Here is a 10,116-nt window from a genome sequence, read left to right as displayed (position 1 = left end):
TCTCCGCCTCCGGGGTATCAGATTGACAGAGGCTCAGCCAATAGCATTTGCTGGGACGAGCCATGCATGACGGGGGCTCCATCGACTGCTGCAAACTTCCCAGTGCATCAGCAGCCTCTGCGATCAGCACAGCCTGCTTGGAGCAAGAGTGAGGGGGAAAGAGAGAGTGAGATACAGAGAGCAACAGAGCGGAGTGTTAGAAAGAGAGATGATGCTTTTTTAACAACTCTGTGACCAATTACGACAAAACTAGTCCATCTGCTCCACTTGCATCGTCCGTTTTGCATCTCTTTTTTTGTTTGTTTGTTTTGTATTTGCGTGCTGAGTTTTTCCAGTGGAAACATCGGAACGCAGATCTTATACGTGCCGTGTGCAGGTCTGGCTGCCGTGCATGTGTGTGTGAGAGTGGCTGCGTGTGTGTTTGTGTGTGAGGAATGGGAAGAGGACGTTAAGTATTCTGAGCTGAGTCTTGATGACCCTCTACAGCCCTGGAGTGGGGGGTTCATTTTAACCCTTCAGGTCATCGCTGGAGGAGCCCTGACCAAGGTAACATTTGAACACCTCCCCCTCTTCTCCCCCTTAAAGCATGTATAGATTGAACTGTTCCGCTGCCCGATCTCTCTCACGCTCTCCTTCCCTCTTGCTCTGGATTATTTTCTCCTTCCATGCATTTGCTTTTTATCTTCTGGGTTTAAATATGTATACATAAGTGCAGGGCCATCCACACGAGCTGTTCTCTGATAGTTTGGATATCTTTTACTGGTTCATTAATATAATGATAACATGTCCTGCGTAGCAATCCTGTAATTTGAATGGTTGTGGTCAGAAAATTAGCTTGTTTGAATTAGAAAAACTAACACTTTTTTTGGTTGTTTTTTTGTTTTTTTGCATGTTAGCTTTTTTACAGGGTTTAAAAATTACACTATTTAACAGGCTTCCATTTAATAGGATGCTACAGGATTTCAGTGCGGCATTTCTGAAATTCACTACATCCTCTCTGAGCCACCAAAACACTCTTAGGCTTGGCTTTAGAAAACACTTTTAATTATTTTACTGTTTCGAGGATGTTTTTTTTTTTTTTCTATTTTTATATTTTCTGCTTTGAGGGAACAGATGGAGTTCTGGCTGGTGCGACTGCCTTGTGATACTGCTCTACAATAGACATTTACAGTGCAGCTAATTGAAAACAGCTTCAGCGTGGAATTTCTCGCACGCTCTGCTACCTTTTCAATTGAACTACTCATTCTGTCCGCTCGCCTGGCCCATTTGATGGATGGCAATGGATCTGATATCTGCACCCTTTTGAAAAGTGTAATTAGGGGTTTCGGTCACAAAAGCTTTAATCAATGTGTGAATGTGCGCAGAATAGTCATTTAGTTAAGAAGCTTGAGAGAGTTGAGTGTCACTACTGTCTGTTTGTTTTCATTATTAATTATTTTTCCATTTTATGTGGAATTAATATAGAGCTGTGTTGCAAATCTGTTTAGAAGTGTGTGAGAGCATGGTTGCTTGCGCATGTCTTCACTGGGTCCACTGTGGCTGAAGTTCTCCATCCACACAGACTTTTTATAACGTCAAATGATTTTCAGTTGTGGAGCAGAACCAAACCGAATGGGGAATAAGGAGGGAAAAAGTGATCCGCTGTGTGTATCAAATGCGGCAGAGAGCCTCTGACCCAGCACTGTGAGGAATAAGCTGTCAGAATGACTATTGAGTCGGGAGCCATGTGCGGAGGTGTTTAATGTCCCTTTTGCAGCAGGCGATAGTATATGGTTCCACTTTAAACCCTGTATCACACTCGTGTTTGATTTATGACCATGCTCATCTACTCTGATTCCGATTTTGGAGCAAATGGAAACTAATGGTTTGATTTCTTATTTTATTTTTAAAGAGGAAAAAAGAGAAAAAAAATAAATACATGGAAAAAGCCATCTTCCCTTTCTGTACCCCACACCCTCACTCTGTCTCCCTATTTCTTTTTCTGTCTCCTCCAAATGGGAAGAGATCTCCTAGCAACCAGAGCTCCTTTTTTGCTTTGTGTGATATATGTTCAGTGTGTGCAGTAATCTTGCTGATGGAGTGCATTAATGGAGATGGTGCTATTACTCAAAGAATAAAAGTTTCAATTACCTTTGATACCAGCCAGTAATATAGGCTGATTTACTGTGCTGTAAAGCAAGTCACATTTTCTTATCCATATATATATATATATATATATATATATATATATATATATATATATATATATATATATAGATATATATATATATTATAACACGATGATGAAGGAGGGTGTTTTGGACAGCCAAGGTGGAGAAGTGGATGGGGTCATTGGGAACCCGTTTGAGCGAGCTCGCATCTCTCGGTTGCTCATTTAAACATTACCGAGCTTCATATTTAATTCATGCGGTAAAAAATTGGTTTGGGTTGAGGCCGTGCATGTGCTGGTTTAAATGGAAAAGCGAGAAAATGTTGCGGTTCGCGGCCCAGGCGTATCCGCCCCTCCCCATCTCATCATTGATTAGAGCTGTCTTTGACATTTCTTGAAAAGCACGTTTCTCTCATTAAACAGGAAAAAAATAATGTAACTGAACAGCAACATTGTGGGATGTGAAACAGAGAGAGTAAGAGTGAGAGGCGTTTTTCTCATTGTTTCATCTTTCACTAGCAGAATAAAGCACTCTTTTTTTTTTCTCTTTTGTCTATTTGCTAAGTTAATATCTCTTAGAACTGTCAGTTTGATCTTTCTTATCATTTTCCTCTTGCTCATTATCCACCTGTGAGAAACAATAGAAGCTGAAAGGCACTTGAAAATAGGAAATAGAAAACAGAGTGAGTGAAAGAGATACGGAGTAAAAGATTCTCTGGCAAAGGGAGCGATAAAGCACCATTAACAAAGAGACTGACCGAGACGTATAGAGTGAGATAAATGAAGAACAAGAAGAAGGTAAAGAGAGAGCGAGAGGTGCCAAAGAGGGATGAGGTGTGTGTGGAATAAGTGGGTCTTATCTAGATGGGTGTCCAGATGGGAAGGATCTCCGTTGTTTTGTCTGGAAGTGGGGACATCTAAAAGCAGTCAGGCCTACTGCTGGACAGGAGAGAAGCTGGGGCTCTAGCCACTGTAAACCCCGATAACATCCCAGACACTATTGATCTGTTTTATTTTCTCATCACAACTCTTGTTTTATCACAGCCCCAGCTCTCTGATTGGAGAGGCAGTCTGCACACACACACACACACACACACACACACACACACACACACGTTGGTATTTGTGGTTTACGAGGACTCTCCATAGACAATGATTTTTATACTGTGTGAACTATTGATTCTATCCCCTAAACCTAACCCTCACAAAAAACTTTCTGCATTTTTACATTTTCCAAAAAACATAATTTAGTATGTTTAAGCGATTTGAATTATGGGGACACTAGAAATGTCCTCATTAACCACATTTATAGCATAATATCATTGTAATTACCAGTTTGTAACCTAAAAAAAAAAAATCCTAGTAAACCACCTAAATCCGCCCGCCCACACACACTCTCTCTCTCTCTCTCTCTCTCTCTCTCTCTCTCTCTCTCTCTCTCTCTCTCTCTCTCTCTCTTTAACAGACAAGTCAAAGGAGGTACATTCCAACGTAAGGGCTCCCAGAAATAAATTCATGACAGCTACAGCCTTGAAAATCCTGTTGCTAAAATTCTCAAATTCTCATTTGCTCAAATGGGTTTTCTGAGCTTTGGGGGTTTTTCTTTAAAATTAAAGTAAGTTTAATGTGATTTATTTTATTTTTTTAATTATGATAGATTAAAAAAAAAATCTTTGAACAGATTTATACAGTATAAATAAAGTATGTGCTGGTCACATTAGTTGTTTTTTTAGTTCATTTTTTTTTTTTTCTTAAGTTATTATTTTTTAATATATTTACATAATTTTAGTTTTTATTTAATTTGTTTGTTTGTTTGTTTTGATGTCTTTGCCCTTTTATCTTATACAAGTCATGCAAAATTCATATGGTTAAAAAGATGCTATGAAGACTATATTTCTCTTTATGTTGTTTTTCCACATGGTTTAACGTGTTACTAAATTTAGTTCCTGAAAAATAAAATATTAATAGAGATTAAGGCATTTATTCCTTTATATCTTGAAATGTTAAACTTGAAAAATATCATCAAAACTGAACATTCAGTTTTTTAAATTAATTATTACTATTTTCTTTTTCCCCCAAATTAAATGATGGTGACTTTATTTGAATGTGTGTACAGTAGTTTTTAATTAGTGAGCTAGAATTAATGGTGTCTTTTTTAAATACTGCGCAAAAATAAAAAATAAAAAATAGGAGCTTTTTTTGGGGAAGACACACACTCACATGTAGAGTCACACACACAAACACAGAATGTATTTAAATGCACACACATTTACAACAGCAAAATATCTTAATAGTTATTTTAAATTAAACCTCCTTTAAAATGATACAGATATTAGTTATATTACAAAACTATATTAAAGTTGAATAAAAATAGTTGTAAATCTCAAGATTATATCAAGAGCAATATTTTGGTGCAATGCAGAACAGCTCTTGCTCACCACTCTAAAGACGTAAAAGTATTTTTATGTTTACAATACATTTAGTCACAATTAATGGCACTTAATAATTTTCATTTTCATTCCTAGGATTTTTTTTTAACTATAAGGATTATCATATTTATTATGAGAGTGTTAATAGACTTATTAGAATTATTTATCCATTTTATGTATTGTTTTTAAATAGACAGAAAAAGCCTTGCAACACTGAAAATCTGTGTATTTTCTGTTTATTTTAATTTCTCCTACACTGTTCGTGGCAGACTACTATTTTCTGTATATGAGTGTGTGAGACTCCGGTGTGCCGTGCACTATGACAGAGTTATCAGCTTAGTGAAGAAGAGAGGCTTCTAGTCTGCTGATAATGGCTGCCGTGGGAGAGTGAGAAAGACAATTTGTCAGCGCTGAATGAGGGGTCAGAGAGGTCAGGGTCCAGAGACACAACCATTTGCAACAAATGCCCGTATGCATCCACACAAACGCACACACAAATAAAAATGCTGCTGTTGGTTGGATTCACTATGTTAGTCCAATTTCTGTCAGCTTGAACAAAACAACTGCTGAAGTGCGAAAACAAGGATGTATGCTTACACTTTCAAACTTTTTAACCTTCACAAATAAAAAAGACAGAGAAATGGCTGTGTTTGTCATTTTTCTATTGATTTCTTCCCTGTCAGGGGATGAAGGTGGGCTTGTTCCTCTCTGTGGGAGTTATCTGTTGTAGTTTATCCCTGTCTGTTTATATTTACTGCCAGCATGCAGAACTGCATGTGTGTATTTCTATTGTACAGTATCAGCCAACAAGGCTGCCAGCAGTAAAACCTGTATTTTTACTAGTTTTGTTTACATAGAGTGCATCTTCATTGGACTTATTCTTCTTATTGGAGCTATTCATTCAATTGGTTTTTACTGGGGCGACAGCAAGAGGAAAGTCTCTTTGCCAGCAATTCGACACCTCTGTTCGTTTCTACAGGTGACGTGTCCTAAACAGATTATAATGTGTCCATTTTACCCATTTATATCCTTTTTCTGTCTCTTCGTCTGTTTCTCAAACTCTTTCAAAACATGCCATGATGCATGGAGGGATAGGAAAAAGGGAAAAGAACAGATAAAACTATTCAATGGCTCATCCACCGAACAGCATAGTCATGCATAATAAAACTGAGCCATTGTGGAGCAAGACTAGTGTGTTCAGAGGTTTTTGAATGTGCCTGCTGAAGGCAGTTAAACAGATTCCAAATGAGATTACACTGACATGGAAGAGGAGAGACAACATTTCATAAGCATTCGAGCTACAGTTAAATGACTGTGGCCACACATCATTGTACTCGCCGTTTCACGCTCTCATTAAGGTGATTAAATGGACATTACTGTCAATGGGATGAAAAGAGAATGGGCTTGGTTGAGAGATGCGAACTAGAACATCACGTTGACACTATCTAGGGCACTTTTGAGAGGAATAGTGACTCTGGTCTGTCAAGCTTGAAATTAGGACAAACTAACAAAATGAAACCCTAAAAGTAATTGATACAATTTTGTTGAATATATTTCAAGTCTTCTGAAGCAATATGATCACTTTGTTTGATGAACAGAATGAAATTTAAGTCATCATTCACTATAAAAATCAAATTGTTAAAAAAGTGCTAAAATTCATTATGGCGGCTATGTCAGCTAACATCAAACCTCATTGGTTCTTATCGCTTTTCATGAAGAAATGTGTAACAGGGCTTCATGACATTGGTCATGGAACTCAGTGAGAGTTAATGAGGGTATTTATAATCTTTATGGAAAATAAACCATGTGAATACTTTTTAAAAATTTACCTTTTGTGTTCCAGAGAAGACAGCCAAAGAAAGTCTCTCTTGCTCTGTGTGTGTGTGTGTGTGTGTCCATTTATATGTCCTTGTTGTTGGTTGCAAAAGTCATTGTGGTAGTATATACCCTGCCCACTACCTTTCTGAACTGTTGCCTTCTGGATTGTGCTTCAGAGCTCTGAGCACCAGAACTGTCAGGCACAGCAACAGTTTTTTCCCCCAGGCTATCCATCTCATGAACAGTTAAAACTGCCCCATTGAGCAATAATTAATGTGCAATACACAGCTTAGTCTTTTTATATTATCCAACACATCCAACCTCTTCTGCCATTACATTCCCTTGCACTGTACATAACCGATTTGTATTTAGATTTGCACTACGTATATGTATGTGTGTTTGTGTGTATGTATGTATGTGTATGTATGTAAGTGTATATATGTGTGTGTGTGTGTGTGTGTGTGTGTGTGTATATATATATATTGTCTATTGTGTATTCTATATATACTTTTTTAGTTTCAATATTTATTTATTTTTTATTCAATTTTTAATTATTTTTTAAATGTCTTGTTGCTGATTTGTATTGTTGTGTACTGGAAGCTCCTGTCACCAAGACAAATTCCTTGTATGTGTAAGCATACTTGGCAATAAAGCTCATTCTGATTCTGATTCTGATATGTGACAGTGCTGTGGTGGAAGTGTAGATGGTGTTGTCCCTCCCTCACTACCACCAACTACATAAATCAGTCTCTCTCTCTCAGTTTCAGTTTTAAGGTGCTTTACTGGCATGACAAATATTTGTACATTCGTATTGCCAGAGTGTTTACAGCTGAGCTGCATACAAACAAAACAGTGCAAACCAATGTACATATTATAAGAAAAAAATACTAATACTGTATACTTGATAAATAAGTTACACATAGAGGAAAAATAAAATATTACTAGAAAACTATAAGGAAGCGCCATAGTAAAATATGATGGAGACACAGTCTCGGGTCAGTTCACTCACTGTCCCTCATTCTGTGGCAGACAGACACATATTGTGCTGCTATCACACAGCACTTTTGTGATCTCTTAATAAGATGGGCAGTCTTTCATTGTTTGTTAAACGGTCAAATGTGCTGTGAATATGTTTAATTTTGTTGCAAAATTTTTCCCAGATATCTGTGTATTTTGTCCATTCTGTTAGAAAATGCAGCTCTGTCTCTATTTTATTTCGCTTACAGTGTGGACACAACCTTTCTTCCTGTGGCATCCATGTTCTCCTGTGTCTGCCCGTTTCTATAGTGAGGTTGTGTCCACTGAGTCTGTACCTTGTCAAGGTGGCTCTCATTTTTTTGTCTGTCACTGTGTAGAGATAGTCTGCCATGGTGTAATCTCTTTTTAGGGCCAGATAGCATTGCATAGGGCCAGTTTTTTGCATTTGAGTTTTCCAATATGTTATGTAATTTTGTTTTATTTGAGCTGTAATTTGGCTGTATCTGATTAGTTTAGCAGTATTATTCTGGTCCAGGTCATTAGTTTGATGAGAGTTAGTAGATGTTGGTGAAGCATCAGGACTAAAGCTCCAGACCAGCTGAGAGAGGGGATTGGTTTCTTTGCTCAACATTTAGTATTGCAGGGCTTTATAATGGTATGAGTGGGGGTCACTGAGTTTTAGATGTTTCCAGAATTTGATTGCCCATTTTTGTTTTTATAATTAGTGGATATTTGCCTAATTCTGCCCTGCATGCATTATTTGTTGTGTGCCGGTGTACTTGTAGAATATTTTTACAGAATTCTGCATGCAGGGTCTCAATTGGATGTTTTTCCCATTTGGTAAATTCTTGATTTGGATTTGCCAGTGGACCCCACACTTCACTGCCATGTGTGAGTGGGTGTGTGTGAGGGTGCTCAGGGTGTGTCTGTGGAGGATGTGCTGCTGGCGGTGGGAAATTAAGTTGAACATGACAACATTTCTTCGGATTCCAGAATGAACAAAGCAGTAGTGATTTTTGTCAAAGAGGAGAATCTAGTAAATCATCTAATAGGTAGCGGAATTGTGGTAAATGGCGATCTTATTACTGTTTCACAGCTTGTAACACCAACAACAAGAGTTATGGTATCTAATGTCCCCCCGTTCATTCAGAATGACGAGATTGCGCGAGCATTGGCTCGTTATGGGAAATGTTTTGGTGTGATTAAAACGATTCCCCTAGAATGTAAAAATGAAGCGCTGAAGCATGTAATGTCTTTTAGGAGAGAGGTGTTTATGTTTCTGAATGAGTCATTTGGATGTGTCTTTTAAAGTATGGCATGAGGGAAAATCATACATGCTTTATTCTAATACTGGAAGCTTAAAGTGTTTTGAATGTGGGGATATTGGGCATAAGAGATTGGCATGCCCACACAGGGCCCAGGTCGGTGAGGAGGCCATGGGGCCTGTTGTGGCTGCCGCTCAGGTCAATAAACCTACCGCACAGCTTCGGCCTGTGGAGGAGCACGTCACTCAGACTGATGAATCGTGTGAAAGTGTAAAAATCAAAATGACAACGACAAAGCGGCAAATGTTACAGAGGAAAATTATGTGTTGGAACTAAGTGGTACAGACATTAAGGTTGAAAAAGTAAATGAAAGTGTTCCTTGCGAAGTGGGTTGTGTCGAAAATGCTGGAAGCTCAAAAGATGTTGAATTGTGTGATGATTTTGAGATGAAGGATGATGATACGTTGTCTGATATTTGTTGAGTTTGGGTCACAGAACATGGATGAAACGTACTCATTGCAGGAGATCAAAGATTTTTTGTATTCAACGTTTGGAAAGGGATTTTGGTTAGGGATTTTTTCCCAGATATAGACAAATTCATAGGGTCAGTAGTGTCATTGCAGAAAGTTATTAGTTATGATGCCTTAAGTAAAAGAGGTTCTGACTGAAGAAGATTCTAGTGAAATTATGGAAAGAAAAACAAGCTTTACAAAAATAAAAATGCCTCAAATGCACAGGGTGTTTTTCATACTTTGTTTCTTCTATCTGTTCCTATCCTTTTTTATATATTTCCATCTTTTCATGGAACTTTTAAAAGTGGGTTCCTTAAATATAAATGGGGGTAGAGACAGGAATAAATGATCAATGATTTCAGAGTTTTTATTTTTTAAATTTAAAAAACATTTTTTTTATTTTATTTTATTTTTTTATTTTTTTTACCTAAAACAAGTTGATTTCAGATTCCATACATTTGAATGTTAATATTTTATCAATAGAAGAAATTGTAAAAGGATGAGCACTTTTAATTACAGTAGAGTTTGAAGGAATAACTTTTGTATTAATTAATGTATATGCCCCTAATAATGGACATGAGCGTGTGGGGTTCTTTATGAAATTGAAACCAGTTATTTAGAAATTTGATGATAGTGTGTGCATTGTAATTGGGGGTGATTGGAATTGCACAACTAATTTTACAGTTGATAGAAATGGAGAGGAGCCTCACAATCAGTCAAGCATGGAGTTGTTATAAATTATTTATGAGTTTGATTTAATAGATTTATGGAGAAGTAAGAACATAGGAGTTAGACAATATACAGGGTTAAAGGTATAAAACAGAGTTAGTGGTGCTCGATTAGACATATTTTATTTGGGAAAAAATATGGAATAATAAGGTGATGAATATTTCTGTTTCTCCTAATGGGTTTTCAGATCACCACATAGTAACTTTTGATTTTAATATGAAAAGAATATTGTTATT

General features: G+C 37.1%; 1 protein-coding gene across 1 annotated transcript in view; it reads left to right on the top strand.

Moving 5' to 3' along the window:
• Nucleotides 1-487: 487 nt before the first annotated feature.
• tenm3 (teneurin transmembrane protein 3) overlaps nucleotides 488-10,116 on the top strand; it is a 211,850-nt gene continuing 202,221 nt past the window's right edge. The window contains exon 1 of the mRNA XM_051702870.1: nucleotides 488-546. The gene's annotated coding sequence lies outside the window, so the exon portion shown is untranslated. The remainder of the gene's footprint in view (nucleotides 547-10,116) is intronic.

Source organism: Myxocyprinus asiaticus, chromosome 7, assembly GCF_019703515.2.
Source record: "Myxocyprinus asiaticus isolate MX2 ecotype Aquarium Trade chromosome 7, UBuf_Myxa_2, whole genome shotgun sequence".
Taxonomy (NCBI): Eukaryota; Metazoa; Chordata; class Actinopteri; order Cypriniformes; family Catostomidae; genus Myxocyprinus; species Myxocyprinus asiaticus.
The sequence above is the reverse complement of the archived record's forward strand: the minus strand, read 5'-3'. Positions and strand labels throughout refer to the sequence as shown.